This window comes from Echinops telfairi, unplaced genomic scaffold (assembly GCF_000313985.2).
Source record: "Echinops telfairi isolate 266 unplaced genomic scaffold, ASM31398v2 ScPeMD7_7469;HRSCAF=8507_1, whole genome shotgun sequence".
NCBI lineage: Eukaryota > Metazoa > Chordata > Mammalia > Afrosoricida > Tenrecidae > Echinops > Echinops telfairi.
Window position 1 is genome coordinate 126,312,486 of NW_022111373.1, and position 19,438 is coordinate 126,331,923.

A 19,438-nucleotide genomic window follows, 5' to 3' on the forward strand; every position below is an offset into this window, starting at 1 on the left:
GTGATTTAGATCATTCATCCAGGAATAAAGACAAATAATTCATCAACCACTAGGATGATAATCAACTATAAATAAATATCAGAATTTTTTTACTCTCAAGGAAGCACTGCAAATTAATTGAATTTGCTGATAATGTTGAAAGAAGACAAGATATTTGGAAATATTTTATTATGGCATTTTCTTACAGACTAATATACTCCCTAGCTTTATATCGCTATTTATAATCTGCCTCTAGAGCAAGTTTCCATACATAATATTTTTCTTTCTATTTGTTTTTCAGAATTCTTATTTTAAATAATTCCTAAGTTTTAAAAGATCATAATACTTTAGAGATGAAAGAACACATTGTTTAGTCTTATGCTACAATCAGATATAGGCTCTTTCCTATTATCCAATCTGATAAATGTATAATGAGATTTCTTATTCTCAAGCCTTTAGTATATATTTATATAAAACCAAATGATATTTATTGAATATGCAAATATATAATAGTTTAATATGTCACATGATGAATGATATTACAGACAGCAACAGCAAGCAAACAGATAGTAATAGCAACAACAATCACTACATTTCATTTGAATGTGAACCTATAGTGACCCGGTAGCACACAATAGAACTACATTTTAGGGTTTCCAAGACTGAATATTTAGGGAGCAGACCGTCTTTTTTTCTCTAGAGTAAGTGGTGAGCTTGAACCATTGATCCTGATGTTAGCAGCATTAAGCATAACCCATTGTGCTACCAGCACTACTATATAAATAAGTACCCAAACTGACTGCTATGGAAATGATTCTGACTCACAGCGACACCATGCAGTGCAAGCCTTTACAATGCCTTTCCATTTCAATTTCTTCTCAGAGGGGCTGTTGGTTTTGAGCTGCCTACTTTATTTTCATGATAGCTCTAGCTGACGAGTTGGGCTGCTCAAACTCACCAGCCATCTTGCAGGAGAAAGTGGAGGCTATTTTCTGTAATAAAGGGTGGCTGCCTCAGGAACCCTATCTAGGACCGTTATGAGCCTGAATCAATACCGTGACAGTGTTCTTGTTTGTTTGTTGACTTAGAATTTAGAAGCTCATTGACTAAACTTAAAGCACCACCAGGGCTCTTTATATTGACATACATGTTGCTGTTGTTGTTGTTGTTATAAGGTGCCAATGACTCAGCTCTGACCTAGAGCAACCCTATGCACAACAGAAGGAAACACTCCCAGTGGTTCTCAGCCTAACTAATGCTGTGACTCTTCAATATAGCTCCTCATGTTGTGACCCCTCCCAACCATAAAATTACATTATTTGCTACTTCATAAGTGCAATTATGCTACTGCTATGAATCGGGCAACCACTGTGAAAGGGTCATCCCATCCCCAAAGGGGTCACGACCCACAGGTTGAGAACTGCTGGACTATAGTCCTGTGCCATCCTCACAATTTTTCCTATTCCTGAGTCCCTTGATGCAGCCACTGTGTCAATACATCTCCTTGGGGGCTTTCTTCTTTTTCACTGCCCTTCCTCTGTACCACACAGAAGTGTTCTCAAAGGACTGCTCTCACCTGACAATATGCCCAAGGTATGTAAAACTAGAAGTTTTGCCATCTTTGCCTCTAAGGAAAACTCTCTGGCATTACTTATTCCAACACAGATTTGTTTGTCTTTTGAGAAGTTAACAGAACTTTCAGTGTTCTTCTCCAGCACTACAATTAAAATGCATTGATTCTTCTATGATCTTCCTAATTCAATGTCCAACTTTCATGTACATAAGACACAATGGAGAATACCATGACTGGGGTCAGGTTCTCTTTAGTCCACAAAGTAGTATCTTTGATTTTTCAACACTCTAAAAAGAACTTATGGAACAGATTTACCTAATGCAATACTATGTCCTTTGGCTTTTTGACTGCTGCATCCAGGAGCCTTGACTGTGGATCCAACCAAGACAAAATCCTTGAAAACTTCAACCACTTGTGCATTTATCATGATGTTATCTATTAGTCCGGGTGTTAGGATTTTGAACTCACTTATATTGAGTTGTAATCCGCACTGAAGGCCACCATCCTTGATTTTCATCAGCAGGTGCTGCACGTGCACCTCACTTTCAGCAAGCTAGGCTGTGTGAGACGCACATCCCAGGTTGTTAATGAGCCTTCCTCCAATCCCGATGCCACACACTTCTTCACATAATCCAGGTTCTCTGATAATTTTCTCAGCATAGAATTGAACAATAATTTTATGTTGTAATTTTCTGAGAGTCCAAAGGGTATATTTTTATTTTTCAATACATATAACTTCATAAAAGATAATTCATTTTATTGTTGATGTTACATGCCATCCATCTTTTTGGTGGAAAAAAACAAGTTGTGTCCTCCACAACTTCACAGTTGTTCCTATGTTTGCACCCATTGTTGCAGCCACTGTGTAAAATCATAGCAAAGAGGATCTTGCCTTTTTCCTTGAACTTGTACTTTCTCAAGGATTATGTCTACGTCCAAGGATTGGTCCTTGCTGAGTAATTTTTATCATTCTTATTTCTAAGGAGCACACTAGCTATACTTCTTGCATACATACTACTATGCTTTTCTGACAGTTCATAGGATATTTAATATTATTTTCCAAGACCATATATCAAATACATTAATTTTCCCTCTTCCTTATTCATTGTCCAATTTTTATGTATATGAAATGACTGAAAATACCACAGCTTGAGTCAGTCAAAGCTTAGTTTTCAATGTGACATTTAAAAACTATATTTAAAGAGGTCTTCTGCAACATAAAGGGATTGCAATGAGTCAGAATCACGTTGATTGTGTGTCTGATCAATTTCAGAAGTTGGTAAAAATCTTCAGTTACTTCATATTTAGCTTCAGCATTTGTGGTAACAGTTTGAATAACACTCATAGTAAGAAGTATTATTAATAATTTAAGCATAAGATATTATATTTTCTCCCTCCTTCCACACCCCCCATGAACCCTTCATAATTCATAAATTATTATTATTTTGTCATACGTTACACTGTCTGACATCCCCCTCCCTCTTCTCTGCTGTCCATCCCCCAGGGAGGAGGCTGTACGTAGATTCTTGTAATCGGTTCCCCCTTTGTACCCCACATTCCCTCCACCATCCAGGCATCACCACCCTCACCACTGGTCCTGAATAAGTCATCTGTCCTGGATTCCAGGTGTTTCCAGTTTCTATCTGTACCAATGTACATCCACTGGTCTAGCCAGATTTATGAGGTAGAATTGGGATCATTATAGTGGGGGCGGAGGAAGCATTTAAGAGCTAGAAGAAAGTTATATGTTTCCTCATTGCTACCCTGCACCCTGACTGGCTCATCTCCTCCCCACAACCCTTCAGTAAGGGGGTGTCCAGTTGCCTACTGATGGGCTTTGAGAAGCTGATATTAAGGGCTTAAATAAAAGGCAAATGTTTTGAGAATGATGATGGCAACAAATGTACATATGTGCTTGACACAATGGATGTATGTATGGATTGTGCTGAAAATTGTACGAGCCCCCAATAAAATGATTTTAAAAAGAATATTAAATTATAACTGACTCCATTGCATTTCAAAGTAGCATCTTAAAATGTTCTTTTTGACAGATAGTTATTTTTGTTAGGAGCTATCTATCAGTTTCTACCTATGGCAACCCTATGCATAACAGTTGGCAAGGATTTTGTCTTCCTTAGATCCATACTCCATGCTCATGGAAGTAGCAGTCAAGTTATCAATCGACTCATTGTATTAGATGAATTTGCTGCACAAAACTTCTTTCAAGTGTTGAAAATCAAGGTTACACATTGAGGACTAAGGTGCGCCTGACCCAAACCATGCTGATGTCCATTGCCTCATAAAAATGTAAAAGTTGGGCATTGAATAAGGAAGACTGGAGAAAATAGATGTATGTATTTGAATTGTGGTGCTTGTGAAGAATTTTGAAAATACCATAGACTGCCAAAAAGACAAAACATGTCTTCGAAGAAGTGCAGCCAGAATGCTCCTTAGCAACAAGGATGGTGAGACTTCATCTCAAGTACGTTGGGCATGTTGTTAAGAGTGAACAGTCCCTATGGGACAGCAGACTGCTAACGTTGATGAGCAGAGAAAAGGAAGGTTGCTAAGATGGATTGACACAGGGGCTGCAATCATGGGCCAACCTAAGAATTGTGAAGATGGCTCAGGTCCTGGCGGTGTGGTGCTCTGTTTTTCATCGGGTCATTGTGAGTCAGAACCAACTCAATGGCACATAACAGCAATGACAGCAATGTTTTGTGTGTGTCTTTTCATTTTTGTTGGCTTTCTATTTTCCTAGATTCATTATTATAACATGCCATATAATGTGTATTAATGGATGGTTGCTACTGTTTCTTCTCATTTTGAGTTGTGCCACAGCAGTAAAATAAAATCGTGAAAGGTTTATTCCATCCATCTTATGAAAGTCCACTCAACTTGAGGATGCATTCCTTCTCAAATCATATTTTGACTGCTCTCCAACCTGTTGGGATCAAGTTCATTCAGTATTTCGCATATTATCCTACTCCATTTTATATGGTTTTTATTGGTCAGTTCTTTGGAAGTAGATCACAGGACTCACCTTTATTCCTACACTGTCTTAGTCTGACAATTCTTCTAACACCTGTTCACTAAAAATAACTCTCTAGTGCTTGAAATGCTATTGCACGACTTCCAGAATTAAAACAAGTTACCAAAGTACATTAAATTGTGAGATGAGAAATTAACTGAGCTCTATAGTAAAATACCCAACAGAATAAAATAAACATATCTTGGTTCTGAATATTGATTCAATTCTGTAATACATCAATACTGAAGACTTACTTGTACTGGAGTGATGTTTCTGGATTCTTTCATCAGTGCCACTGCTGAGTGGATTGATGTATAACACACACTGAATTCTAGAAAACTTTCAAAGAACTTCTCCTCTGAATTCTTGGAGAGATAAGACTCAAGAAAGACCTAGAAGTAGCCTGGTTATCTTTTGAGTTACAGAGCATTTGTTTTTAAATTATTATGATTATGGAAGTGAATTGTCGACAGTCAACTATTTCAGGAGGTAGCATATGAGCAAGAACAAGTGATGTTGAAGGAAGGCATTCAAACTGAATTGAATGCATTAGCCAAAAATAAGGCTTCATAAATTGATAGAATACTAATTGAAAAGTTTCAGAAAGCTGGAAATGCATTGGAAACACTCACTTGTCCATCCCAAGAAATTTGAAAGATTGAGAGTTGGCCAACTGACTACAAGAGATCCATATTTGTGTTCATTTCAAATAAAGGTGACTCAACAGAAAGCTCACACTAGAGGACTAGATCCTTGATATCACGTGCAAGCAAAATCCTGCTCAAGATTATCCAACACCAAGTGCAGCGGTACAGTGACAGGGAAATTCCAGACATTCAGGCGGGATTCAGAAAATAATATGGAACAAGGGATATCATTGCTGAGGTCTGATAGCTCTTGGCTGAAATTATAGAATATCAGAAAGGTGTTTACTTGTATTTCATGGACCACACATAACTGTGGATAACCTTGAAAACAACAGGAATTATTGAATACTTCACTGTGATCATTTAGAACTTGTACATGGATCGAGAGGTAGTTGTGTGAACAAAGCAAAGGGTTACTGCATAGTTTATAATCAGGAAAAGTTGTGCATCAGGCTTGTATCCTCTCACCATACGTTTTCAATATCTATGCTGAGCAAATTATCAGAGAAAATGGGTTATATGAAGAAGAGTGTGGCACCAGAATTGCAGAAATGCTTATTATCAACCTGCATTATTCAAATGACACAAACTTGCTAGCTGATTGGGAGGAGAAGTTGAAGCATTTCCTGATAAAGATCAAGGATTATAGCTTTTGGTATAGATTACAACTCAATGTAAGGAATACAAATATCTTCACAATTGAATCATTAGTTAACATCATGATACATGGGAAAAGGTTCAAGTTGCCAAGGATTTTTGTCTTGCTTGGATCCACTATCAATGCTCATGGAAGCAGCAGTCAAGAGATCCAAAGACGTATTGCATTAGGTAAATCTGCTGTACAAACCCTCTTTAGAGAACAAGCATGTTACTTTGAGGACAAAGGTGCACCTGACACAAGCCATGATCTTCTCCCTTGCATCATACACATGTGAAAATTAGACATTGAATGAGGAAAACAATAAAACAATCAATGCCTTTGGACTGTGATGCTGGAAAAGAATATTGAAAGTACCCTGGACTGCTCAAAGGACAAACCAATCTGTATTAGACATTGTAAGGCCAGAGGTCTCCTTAGAGGCAAGCATGGCAAGACTTCATCTCACATATCTTGGACATATTTTCAGGAGAGACCAGTTCCTGGAGAAGGATACCATCTTTGGTAGAGTGGATGGAAAAATGATGAAGGTCGTCTAAAAGATGGATTAACAGAGTGGTTGCATCAATGAGCTCAGGCATAGGAAAAATTGTGAGGATGGTGCAGAAGCATCAATGCTTTGTTCTGTTGTACATGGATTTGTTATGATTCAGAACTAACTCTATGTCACTTAACAAGCACAATGGGAGTGCAATAAATGACAATCGAGGTGGACATGCCTGACCTCCCTTGGCTTCACTATTGCCATGAATCAGAGTCCAGGCATGCCTTCAGGCTTCAAATTCTTTACCTAGTCTGACATCAACCATTCCTCCCACATCACTTTACATCTATGCTGGGTTCCATAATTCATTGCAATGGCCACACAAAACTCACAGACAATAATGAATTAAGAGGGTTTTTAAGGAAGTCATGTTACCACAAGTACAGATGAGCAAAAAGTAAGGATATAGTCTTTGGTCTCCTCAGCCAGCATGCAAGTCTCTCTTGAGCTTTCAGTATCTCAGCAATGTCATCCCTTTACTTCCATGGGCCAAGAAGGCAGCCTGCCTATCACTCTGTCCCGCAGGTATATAGTCTCAGGCCAGAGGATGAGATGGCACCCCATAGTCTTGCCACTGTTATGCTGAGTCTCCATTTTAAAAACTTGATTGCATCTGGTTTGGGTTGCCTCCTCCACTTTAGATAAGGATCTCGGATGTGGTCTTCCTAAGACCTTGGGGTTTCTCCCTTGGCTTTTGCTTCAAAGTTTGTTCACCATCAAATGTGGGATAGTGATAAGGAAAACTGACCAACCTCTTCTATTAGTGTTTGTGGTAGTTACATAATATGGTGTTGATTTGAGGTTTAACAGTGAAGGGGTGGAGTCTAGCCTGTCAATCATACCATAGCCAATGAGCACTCTGTGTGGGTAAGGCCTTCTCCTGAGGATTCTGGGAACTCCTGTAATCCTCCCTGGAGGTGAGAGACACACACTCTCTCTCTGCTCACTCCCTGTGAGACATCCCTGTGGAGAAGACACATGGAGGGAGACTGAAGGAGCCAGACCTCTGGAGCCAGAGAAGCCACGTGGAGACCCTTGCCAGTGCTGAGATGCTTACAGTGACACTGGATCTACAAGACTTTCCACCCACTGCCCTGTGATCTTCTTGCATTCAGCATCATTACATGTGTTTCTTGAGTCTGCAGAGGACTCTATAAATTGGGATTGGACATAACGTGCTAATGTCAGACTCATGGACTTGATCTAGACTGGGCTTGGATGTTTCCTCAATATTCAATTGCTCTTGTATATAAAGCTCTTTCTTATACACATATGAGTGTGCCTATGAGTTTATTTCTCTAGTCTACCCAGATGAACACACTGTTACATACACCCTGTTTGCATAGTCCCAACTAGTCCTTTGGTGGGGGTTACAGAGATTTGGTTAGAAGAGCTGTATTAACAATTTCACTACAACACAAGGGAAAGATGAGGTTTCCTACTCTCTGTTAACTTCTACACCTATCGATTCTACTCTTTATCTATCTATCCATCACCTAGCTATCTAAATCATTAGTGCTTTATCATTTTTAATAATGCATTTTATTTATTTTCTTTCCCCTCCATCAGATTGTTTCATTTTACCTATAGATAGTAACAGAAATTTCTTGCACCAATGAAAACAATGAATAAACTATAAAATTATGTTAAAACATTAGTTTTTTAAAAATATCTGAGAAATAAATGAGAGCATAAAGACTGTTACTTTGACTCTAAAACTTACAAAGCAATTACTTGCATAAGCAATAACCCGGTATCATTATATCCATTCAGAGTCCTAATGATCTTGCAGGGGAGAGTGGATCTTGCAGGGGAGAGTGGAACTTCCTCCATAGGGTTTCCAAGGCTGTGAATATTAACAAAGTAGACTTACACATTTCCTTGCCAAGAAGTAGCTGCTGGATTTGAACCACTGACCTTTTGGTTAGGAGCCATGTGATTATACACTACAGAATCACATGCAGGAACCACAATTCTTGATATACGTAAGGTAGCTGGAAAATGGTTCAATCAGCACAAAGACCTCACAGGTCACTCATAAGTACTCTCACCTACAGCTTGACATTGAAGTGAGTGTCTATCAGACCTAAGATGACTATTTTTAGGAATTAATATTGATGTTGTTTGCATCCCAGATCGTTACCTCCTTAAGTGAGTAATCACATAAAATATTTACCTTAATGTTTAACAGGATACAAAAATTGAGCTAATTGTAATATATAACTTACACGGATGTGATTCACCCAGGAATCAAACATGAAGACAATTTAAATGTGCTGGACTATTATTAGGATAAATGCCTGTTATAAAGAAATTGAAGTAACAGCTACATGAGCTTGTGACAGTCATCTAAACACAATTGAAGTCTGAGCCTGATAGAAAGAGAAGGAAAGCATAGGGAAGTAGGAGTCTTATAAACTGCTGTGAAATATAAAGAAGATTTTGCAAGGCTGCTGGGGAGACTTCCAGCTAAAGTCAGCTGTCAGAGGAGAATCAGGTCTCCCAGGGACAGGCGGCCAGCAATATCCCTGCTGGGTTCAGTCACTGGCTGGAATCAGCTTATTGGAACTATGTCTCCAGGACAAACATAATGATGGATTTTAAACTGTGATCCCTCCTTGTCTTTGGGGTCAGTGAAATGCCTTCTAATAGCCACCACACTACTTCATTGAGTTGTGAATATTAAAGCCAAAATCCCATAAAAAACACATAAAACAGATTTAAAACCTCACTGCCTTCATGCTTGCTGAATTTTAGAGGGGCGAGGTACTTGTCCTTGGGTAATGAAAAAAGTATCACTTCACTGGCAGAATCTTTGACCTTTGACATTAACACTATTTAGCAGAGCTAAGCCAGGATACAGACATAGAAAGGAGAGGAGACCCCTGATTGACTTCATAGATATTTTTTCTTGCCTGACAAGAGAAACTTGTCTATGAACCCACAGTTTTTGGCGACAAAAGACACAGGAAGCTAGGATATTTCGGTTTACTCTTGACATAGCACATTCACGAAATATAGAGACTGAATTGCACTGAGCCAGTTCCGATAAGATGCCAAAGCTTCAACATCACCTATCCCATTCAAAGGGACCCTGATGGCACTTCCAGGCCTGCTAATTGTAAAGTTGCCAGTTCAAATCCACCAGCTGTTCCAATGGAGAGAAATGAAGCTATCTCTTCTATAAAGATTTACAGCTTCAGAAACTCACCTCAACACGCAGCGATAGTGGGTTGGGTTTGGTAAACTAACAGCACAAACTGGCAGCAGTCGGTCTGTTGAGCAGGGGTGGGAGATGCCTAGCCCACGGCTCATAAGGCTCAAGAAATCATCAATCTCGGCTCATATCACACGCCTCACAAAAGGAAGCAGTTCAACCATCACATTCAAAACCGAACTCACCACCATCGGGTTGATGCCAGCTCCTAGCCACCCTAGCCTAGAGGACAGGCGAGAACTGCCTTCCTGAGATCCCGCGACTGTCACTCTTCATCAGGAGTAGAAAGTCCCTGCCTTCTCCACTGGATGCCTGGTGACTTTCAGCTGCTGCCCTGTGCTCAGCAGTCCAATGTGTAACCCCGGCACCACCGGGCCTCCATCTGACATCGTATTCAGTGTAAAATAATGAAATATTTGATGCAATGTAGTAAACATAGCTATTTAAGTTGATAATTTGCATGGCCCATGAATGATGTTATCAATATACAAATGGCCCATATCAGAAAAAAAGTCTTCCCACATCTTTTGCAGACACATGTGAACAAAAGAATCTTATAAAACCTTTGTGGAAAAGTAGAGTCTACACTTTTCAAATTCATACAAAATTAAACAGTTGTTATTTTAAGTGAAGATTCCTCTGTGTTCTCCTGTTTACAGTCCCTAAAGACCAAAAGCGAACAAAGAAAGAAAAATTTTAAAAAATGAACTGAATTTGCATTCAAGTTGATTCTGCCTCTGGGTAAATAGTAGACAATAAAGGAACTTTACGTTTCTCAGTGCCTTAGATTCCAATGCTGATGCCACAAAACTATCATAACTCCTTGCATTTAAAGAACAGAAGTGTACTTCTCACAATTCAGAGGTGTAGAGTTCAAATCCAGTACATGGCTCGAGAGACAAGTCCTACTCAATTATTTCAGTTTTCAATAGATAGCAATTCTCACAGTTAGTAGGTTTGTAGATTTATCTGCATCTGTCTTCAACAGATAAACTTTGTTTTTCCTTTACTTTCCTCTAGTCTGATGCTCTTATATCTCAAAGCGGGTTAGCTTTAGGATATACAGTGTACTGGCAAAGGCTCACTAGCATACTAGACAACAATCTATTTCCAAATAAGATTACTTTAACAGGTATTGGGGTTAGAATTCTAGCACATCTCATTGGGAAGCAAAATTCATTTCATCACACTCAGTAGGAATCTATATTTAAGGAACACATTATAGTTTTAATATATATATATATATATATATATGCACAAAATATATGAGAGGCAATTTAAAAAATCATGGAAAAATTAAATCAAGAGATCATGGAAGCTTTCTACAATTTTTGAAGCCCCTCATAAAACCCATGGTCATGGGGTTGATTCCAACTCGTGGCAGCAACATGCGTTTCAGAGTAGAACTATTCTCCCTGGAGTTTTCAATGACTGTCATTCTAAAGTGATTGCCAAGCCTTTCTTTGGAATTTTTCCTTGGTAGATTTAGATTGCCAGCCTCTCCATTGGAAGCCAAGCACTTACTATTTTTGCCACTCTGAAAGTCAATCATTATTTATTTCCCCTCAAACTCACTGCCACAGTGACTCCTTAGACCCGTATTTCCCAGAGTAGACAATACCACTCCCTAGGGGGTGCTGGAACATCTTGGGGTGAGGGTTACTAAAATATATACCTACACTTTATCTTGTATTCTGGGCTATGGTATAAAAGACCTTAATTGCCAGCAGCTTCTGAGTAATGTTTTATTTTTCCCTGAAATGTGGAAGGTAGGCCAGATAAGTTTGGTCAACTATGCTTCAGAGCATAGAAGAACAATCCCATAAGGCTTTTGAAGCTGTATAGTCTTTACAGAAGAAGATCACCTCATATTTCTATTGCTATAGCTGCTGGGTTTGAACCATATGCCCTGACGTTTGTAGCCCAGCATTTGAAGCACTGGGCCCCTAGTGTTTTTTCATAAGTCAGTAGGGCCACTGACATTGAATTGATGTAGGCTCAGCCACCCTGTATGGAAACAGTAAAACTGATCCTTAGGGTTTCGAAGACTGTAAATTTTTACTGGAAAAGAGAGCCTCGTCTTTCTCCCACAAAGTCACTGGTGGGCTGGTCAGTTTGGGCTGATAACCACAAGTCCGCAGTTTGAGATCAGAAGCCAATCACCTAGTGAAAGAAGAGGCTGTGTAGTCCTGTACAAAGTTACAGTATTAAGAACCCACAGAGCAAGTTCTACTCTGTCCTATAGGACCATCATGAGTCGGCAAAAGCTCAATGGCAGTGAGAAAGAGGGATTTTATCTTTCTTTCAGTTTAAGTGAAACACAGTGAAATAATTGTTACTCTGTGAATCTGTTTACTTTCCTTCTTGAAAATTTTAAACGGTGTTTCCCAGAAAAAGGCTTTCTTTGGCTGTTAATAATGGGGTCCCAGTTAAATTCAGAGCTCAAAGAATTTGGATTGACAGTCAGAAAGAGACTCCTGGCAGTCTTATCTCTCATACACACTTTCTCTCTGGGGGAACACATTGGAACAGTAAGAAGTAAGTCTTTGAGGTCAAATGCTTCCCTTCTGTTGACGTTTGAAGGAAATCTCCAATTCCTACTTACCCTTTAGAATATCGGGCTCAGGTATCATTACCTTAAATAGAGGGAATGGTTTTTTTCTTCTTTTAAATGAAGCTTCTGAGTTTTACTCTAATTTATTGTTTACACACATCACAACTGTTTGGAAGTAGAATATGATAACACAACCACACGAAGAGTATTAGAATTATAAAATTACTTAATGATAGAAAGTTTTTAATATTCTAGTAACAACTAAATAAATGATCTGTGAAGCTATAAAAAGGTTAAAGTTTATAATATAGCCTAAGCATTTAAAAGTATTCTATTTTAAGTAAAATTATTCAACGAGTACCATTTCAAACTAATACCTGTGACACACAAAACATACAATATGCATTGTTATTATTTTTATTTCAATGTTGCCAATTTTAATGGAAGTTGTATATAAAATCATTGCACTCTTGCATCTTCTCAATGAATTATTTCTTATATGTGCCTTTTATCTTTCCCGCTAGGTGAGATTTGGCTTTCCAATTGAAATTCTTTCTGCAAACTTTTCCCAGTATTACCCTATTGATAACCGCTTGGCCAGGGTGAATGCCGACATGGACAGTTTTCCATTAGCATCATCTTGCTACACCCATTCAATGTAGACGATATATTTGTTTCTGTAAACCTGGACTACTTTGCCAATTTGCTGACCTTTCTATTGTCCTCATACAACTTGAACTTCATCATCCTTTCAGATAAGAATGGACCACAACCGAACCTTGTATTTCTGTCTCAATTCCTTGGAGATAGTGGAAGATATAATCTTTCTTTGAAGTGGGAAGGTGCATTTATGGATTTATGTGTCATTTATGGATTTTGCTCCAGTCTGAAGTCACAAAAGGATTTAACTTCAATTTGGCCACTGCTTCTTTGCCCAGAAAAGGGACAAAGGATACATTGTGGCTGTTGTTGTTACTTTTCTTAATTTTGAAAAAAAAGTTTATAAAGAACAACAAATACTGATTAATGTAAAACATAAGCCAGCTTACATGTCTTAAAGCTTCTCTGTCTAAAGGTGAATTCAGAGCTGGTGAATTCCTTAACTTTGACTCAAGTACCTTCAATTTTAAGTTTTCATAATTGTTTTAATTTCCTAGTTCTGATAAAATAATATAGAACTAAGTGGGTGACTTTAAAGGATAGAATTTTTTTTTGCACATTTCTGGGTATTGCCAATAAATCTACCTTCAGGAGCTTTAAGAGAGGAACTGATTCATGCCTCCGTCCTTGGTTCTGGGAGCTGTTGGAAACCTTTAGCCTGCCTGTATTTGAGATGGATCTTTACACAGATTGCCTCACGATGTGCCACTTGCTGTGGCTTTTCTCTTTTGTGAAATATCTTGCTAAAAGGAGAAGAATGGGGACCCACCCTGCTGTGATACTCCAAAAAAAACAAACAAAACAACACCAACAATCCCAAAGCAAATTCACTTCCATTAAGTCAATTCTAACTCATAGCAATCCTACAGAAGGGCTGTCCTTGTGGGTTTCCTAGACCGTCACGAACTCATCTTTCTAAAGAAGAGAGGGTTGTGATTTTTCACAGCTATCTCTGTGCATTGCAACGCAGTGCATAACGCATGACACCACTAGGTCTTATCATTTTCGGACTGAAGACAAACAAGCAAACACAAGTTCACTGACATCGAGTCAATGCAGACTCACAGAGACCCCAGAGGACAGGGTAGGTCTGGCCCAGAGTTTCCTGCAGGAGGAGAAAGTCCGATCTTTCTCCCATGAAGTTGCTGTGGTTTTGAACTGCTAACTTTGTGGATCCCAGTCCAACTTGCAACCACTGTGTCATGAGGGCTCCTCATTTTCCAATGGGCCTCTTCAATTAAATTTATAACTATTTCTGAACAAAATCACATTTACAGACAAAGGGATGTCAACATATCTTCCTACAGGACACAATTCAGTTTGTAGCAATGTTTTGTTCTTTTTTGAAAGTACTAGTGATACATTTACATTCTTAGACCATTCATTTCACGATGTTAATCAAACTAGAGGAAATATACAGAACATTTTGCATATTAAAATGACCTACATGGAATTAAATTGACAACAATAACTCAAAAGATAGACAGAAAACATGGGAAGCAGTGAATATGGGACAGGAATAACTCAGAAATGGAGGATGACAAGGGTTTCCCACACAAAGAATGTAATTAACGTCACTGAACCACACAGGTACAAAATGTTGAACCGGTGTATGTTTTGCTGAACATATTCTTAACATAACCACAAACTAAAATAAGGAAAACAAGATTAAATGAGAGGGGATGACTGTTTCTAACAATCATATTTTTTAAAAGAACCCATGATATATAGCCACAAACATTTCCTGTTCTTTTTCAGTCTCCAGTAAAAATATTTCTTAGGAAACTACCCTGTACCAAAAAGTCTGTAGTAAACAACAGAGACCAATGTGTTTTCTTCTGAGAGCCTTTATTCTCAGGGAAAGCACAGCGTTATTCGTTGTTAGGTGCCTTGTGCCCATCTCCAACACAGAGCGACCCTGTGCACAACAGAAGGAAATACTGCCCAGCCCTGTGCCACCCTCACCATTGTTCTGAGGCCTGAGCCCATTGATGCGGCCACTGTGTCAAACCAGCTCACTGAAGGCCTTCCTCTTTTCACTGTTCTTCCACTTTACCAAAACATGATGTCTTTCTCCAGGGGATGGTCTCTCCTGGAAACATGTCCTAAGTATGTAAGATGAGTCTTGCCATCCTTGCCTCTAAGGAACACTCTGACCTTATATAACAATTTAAAAGATACAGGTATGGTACTCAATCAATAAAAATATGAATATGTTAGAGACTTTTGGTGAGGATATAGTCTCTAATTTTAAAGCAGAAACAGAACTATTTTACAAAAAAATGGTTGGAAAAATTTTATAGAACAAGAAAAATTTTATAGAACAAGAAATATAATTTATATTTCAGAGACACACAGAAACTTGTGTTATTATGTGAAAGAGACACATTCTCTATTTTTTCTACAAATCAAGTATAAAATATTAAAATTAAATTTAAAGCTAAATTAATTTAAAAAATATGCCTCTTGTGTTATTTTCATTTAGGAGAGAGGGAAAAGGTTTAATGTGAAAAAAGAGGAACAGAATGAAGGAAGGCAACTTAAAAACTGAAAGATGAGAGCGTATGGCTGTAAAAAAAGGAACTTCAGAAATGGAAACACAAAGTCACATTTAATATAACCATGGAGAGAAGATGAGAAAACATGTGTTTTTTGTTTGTGAGTCACAAAACGGTTTTTATTAGTAAACCTGGCAGGTACTTTGGAGAGTCCAGCAAATGCAGAAAGAATGGATGTTATTATAGATAGACAGTGGCAGAGCCTGTGAATTTTAAACAGAAGTACAATTAGAGTGGGTGAAATTAAAGTAAATCACTAATATAGGAATGCAAATAATGATTAAATATCAAATTGACCAACAAAGAAGCCATATTCCGTGTAGTCCACACATAAAGAATAATGTGGTATGTAATTTAGAGCGCTCAATAAAATAATTTATTAATTAAAAATTAATTAAATAAAAAATCAGTTGCACTGAAAATTTCAAATACTTTCATTTTCTTCCATTTTGTTGGTATCTGATAGGTAAATGGCATGGCTGTCTGCTCTGGTAAAGATCCAGAGCCTCAGAAACTTTACATGGGGTCAATAGTAGTCATAATGTCACACTCACCTCTATGATAGCAAGTCCTATCTGTCTAAACACATCTTAGAAATTTGGACCTCTAAGACATACTGGTCTCCAAGGCCAGGCAAGCAAACACTGAGAAAGAGTGCGGGGAAGGGAAAAGAAGGGAAGGTTGAGAAGGTAAAAATAATGAAACAGGAACTATGCTTGGACACTTGTCAAAGACAAATGGAACCTTTTTCCACTTACACTATAACATCTTATTTTTTTCTATTCTAAAATGGGCACACTGTACATAAGTTACCTTTTATTTCATTTTCCAATTTACTTGAGTCCAATGTTGGTGGTCCAGAAGACTTATGATCAATAATTTAAGTTTTTGCCAAGAAAAGGAAAACTGAAATCTGTCGATAAGCAAATAAAAACCTCAGAGTGAATTTCATATTTCATATCTTTGGCATATATATATATATATACATTTATAGATAGTTGAATCTGCCACCAGAAAAATGTGCAGTCTCTGAAATTTTATATAACTTTGCTGTAAAACTGACTTGACTGGTTGATAGTTTCTGGGGAATAACTCAATATCACCTTTAAAACACAGTATTTATTAAATTAGCCTCAATTAATATCAGAAACCTCAGTGACAGATAATAATAAATAGATGAATGACATTTCATATTTGAAAACAATTTTATAAATGCTTATAATAATTTAAAAAACTGAAAAAAATTTGTCTTTTATATAACACTATCAATGATCGGCAAAACTGCTATTTCCCCCACAAAATATATATGTATCTGTGTTTTTTAATAATACATATAATTATATACTTAATATCTAAGTATAAGATTAAGTTCATCCAAATGAAGTCCATGGGTGATGCAGAGGTTAATAAGATAACAGAAAGACTGAAAATTCAAGTCAATCCAAAAGTATTTCAGTTCCAGGAAAATCAGTCACTACAAACCCTTTCCTTGCAAATTCCTTTCCCTCAAGGTGTAGTGGTTATGTGTTGGGCCATTGAGTTCAAAACCACCAGCTACTGTTTGAGAGAATGATGGGGATTTTACTCCCATGAAGAGTTATAGTGTCGGATATCCACAGGGGTACGATAGGGTCACTGTGAGTGGGAATTGACTTGATGGCCCTGAATTTGGTTGGGGTTTAATACGTCCCCTGAGGGACATTGACCCGCTGACACACAGGACTCACCACGTGGCTGAGTCAACTCAGCATCATTTGTAAAAAAAAAAAAAATCTAAGTGACTAATTCAAAGAAAATGATTGACAAGTAGTTAAGCATAATGACGATAAGATTAAATCAAGTTTTGAAAAAATAAATTTGATTAGTTGATAACAAAATGATGTGACAGTTTCAATTATAAAACTTGAAACTCTATTTTTTGTTTTAATTTACAACGCTCAACATTGGCAAAGATGTGGGCAGATGAGCCTTGCTTGCTCAAATGTGGCAGAGAGAAGCGCCGTGATGCTTTTTGAGTCTCTTTCTAGACGTTCATTGACCTTACACGCCTAGTGACAAGGTGGTTATTAGGCATCCTCCAGGCAATTGTGACTCATAGGGACCCTAAAAATATCTCGGAACAATCACATTAAATCGAATGGCGTTGGATGTACTTCATTTAAAAGACATGCTTAGTAAAAATTTTTATTTGGAATAAAAGAAACATTGTAAGTTTACACTTCCGAAAATGATGTCCAAGTAATATGAGCCTTACATGAATGTGAAGGAGCCCTAATGGCACCATATGCTGAACTTCCAACCAAAAGATTACTGGTTCAACTCATCAGCTTCTCTAAGAGAGAAAACACAAGCAAACCTGGGAACCCGATTCCCTTAAACATTACAGCACAGCCAGTTCTACTCTGTCATGTAGGGTTACTGTAAGCAGGGACCTGCTGGATGACACACAAAAATCATTAAATTCCTTTAGCTGACTAGCAGGAGAGAAAATTCAGTGACTCGTTTTCCCTAATTTTGTGACAATTCTATTTTCCACCATGGTGATGGTTAGGGGATTTGCCAGCTTATTACATTTTAGAAGGTAGGCATGGAGTCCAAATCATTAGGACAATAACATCTCTTTGGGAGGTCTGGACTATGTGTGAGGGACACTGTGAAGAACTTTTGTTTTCTCTCTCTTGCCCTTCATCTTCCTGCTTGACTAGATCCTGGGCCTCACATTTGGAGTGGGTCCATGTGGTGTTACAACCCTGGGAGCTGTCAGCACCTTGCCTGGCTCCTATGAACCTTGGATCCAGTAACTGCACTCACTAGATTGTAATCTTCCAACTTCTCATTTCTTCTTGCTTCATCTGCTGGCAACTGCATGAGTCCTCAGGACCTCCAGAGGGGCTCTGATACATGGACTTGAATTATACTGAGCGGGCTGCTTTCTTAATATAAAATTCTTTCTTGATATAAAGCTCTTTCTCAGACATATATGTTTCATTGGTTTTGTTTCTCTAGAAAACTCAGCCCAACATAATACCTATATTCTTTGAAAATATAGTTAACAAAGTTTATCAGGTTACAAATATATTTCTAAATCCTCACTTAGTTGATTTTCAAACTTAGCTCAGATCCAAGTTTTTGAATGCTGAATACAGATACTTTGCTCTATGCTAAGTGCTGAATTGTGGATATGCAATCTTATTTTCTACAGACATGTGTACATGGTGACGAAACTAAGGACTTGCTAACTTTCAATCGTTTCTATAGTTTCTATATTCAATAGTTTCAATAATTTCTAGATAAGAAATACTTTATTTCATAAAAGTATTCCTCTACATTTTAATGTGGCACACTAGTTATGAATAAAGATGGAATACCTCTATCGACAGTTATGGATATGTATGGCAGAATTGTTAATAAAAGAAAATTAATTGTGAGCTAGAAGTTCTTTCATGTAGATTCTAATTCTGACTTATTCAATAATACAAAGATTGATATTTTTTGAGGCAATGTAGGGGTTATATTAAAATTTTATTAAATTGAAGAGCATTTGCTAATGTATAGAATATAAAAAAATACCAAGAATATTGTCAATTAGGTCTAGTAAACTTTATGAAATCTAGAAATATGAAAGCTATAGTATAGACTTTAAATATTAATTTCTAATGTTTTTTACATAAGATTCTATGAAACTGATTGCCTTATATAAGTATTCTTCAAGTTTTATTTTAATGATATTCAATTGAAAGCTACTAAATAGCTAACAACACCAACAGAAAAAACTTTAGTATATTAAAACAATAATAATAATATTAACATTTTAACCTGCTTATAATTAAATATGCATATGTGAAAGGGGCATTTATGTGTGTTTTGTAAATGTATGTATTTTCTTTTTATAAAACATTTCATTGTGATTTGAGTGAAAATTACAAAATAAAGTGGTTTTCTGTGTAGTAATTCACACATGTGTTCTGTGACATCTGATGCAGTCTTCACAATGTGACAGCACTCTTCCCAATATTC